Raw genomic sequence first — 930 nt, 5'->3', positions numbered from 1 at the left:
AGGAAACAGCACATGTGAGCAGTGAAGGCTGCGCAGGCGTCACTGGAGTGTAGCAACAAGAAGAAAAATGGGGAAAAAATGATTTGTGTCCAGTGGTCAAAGTATCAGTCAATGATGAACACAGGACAGGCACCCAGCTCTGTCATCACAACTTTGCTAGCAACCTCTCAACAACATCATGTACTTTTAAGCACCTCCTGCCACCTATGTAGTGATGTCCACACCATCACGCACCCAGGGTCCTTACTGCTCCACTGATGTGGCACCTGAAGGAGGTCAGTCCTATGCGAAAGACAGAAAAAGGAGGGGCCAGCAAACATAGCAAGAGATCAAACACAGGGCATCCAGCATTCTAAAATTCTGAGAACTTAAGAACATGAAATTGAGAATGTGGCAGATCCCAATTAGGTACAGGACTCAATAATGTCAACATTTTGGAAAAAATTTTAAAAGGTCATACTTAGAGATTAAAGGTAATTATTCAACAACAAGTAATGTTTATGGCAGCAATGAAATTAAAAGACGCTTACTCCTTGGAAGGAAAGTTATGACCAACCTAGACAGCATATTTGGCACCCCACTCCAGTACTCTTGCCTGGAAAATTCCATGGACAGGGGAGACTGGTAGGCTGCAGTCCATGGGATCGCGAAGAGTCAGACATGACTGAGCGGCTTCCAATTCACTTTTCACTTTCACGCATTGGAGAAGGAAATGGCAACCCACTCCAGTGTTCTTGCCTGGAGAATCCCAAGGATGGGGGAGCCTGATGGGCTGCCGTCTACGGGATCGCAAAGAGTCGGACACGACTGAAGTGACTTAGCAGTTAGACAGCATATTAAAAAGCACAGACATTACTTTGCCAACAAAGGTCCGTCTAGTCAAGGCTATGGTTTTTCCAGTGGTCATGTATGGATGTGAGAGTTGGACTA

General features: G+C 45.4%; 1 protein-coding gene across 1 annotated transcript in view; it reads right to left on the bottom strand.

The window, feature by feature from the left end:
- ZNF547 (zinc finger protein 547) overlaps positions 1-930 on the bottom strand; it is a 40,403-nt gene that overhangs the window by 11,359 nt on the left and 28,114 nt on the right. The gene's annotated exons all lie outside the window — the stretch shown is intronic.

This window comes from Bison bison, unplaced genomic scaffold, assembly GCF_000754665.1.
Source record: "Bison bison bison isolate TAMUID 2011002044 unplaced genomic scaffold, Bison_UMD1.0 scf7180017864383, whole genome shotgun sequence".
Classification (NCBI taxonomy): Eukaryota; Metazoa; Chordata; class Mammalia; order Artiodactyla; family Bovidae; genus Bison; species Bison bison.
Note: the sequence above shows the minus strand (reverse complement) of the source record. Positions and strands in the feature narration are given on the sequence as shown.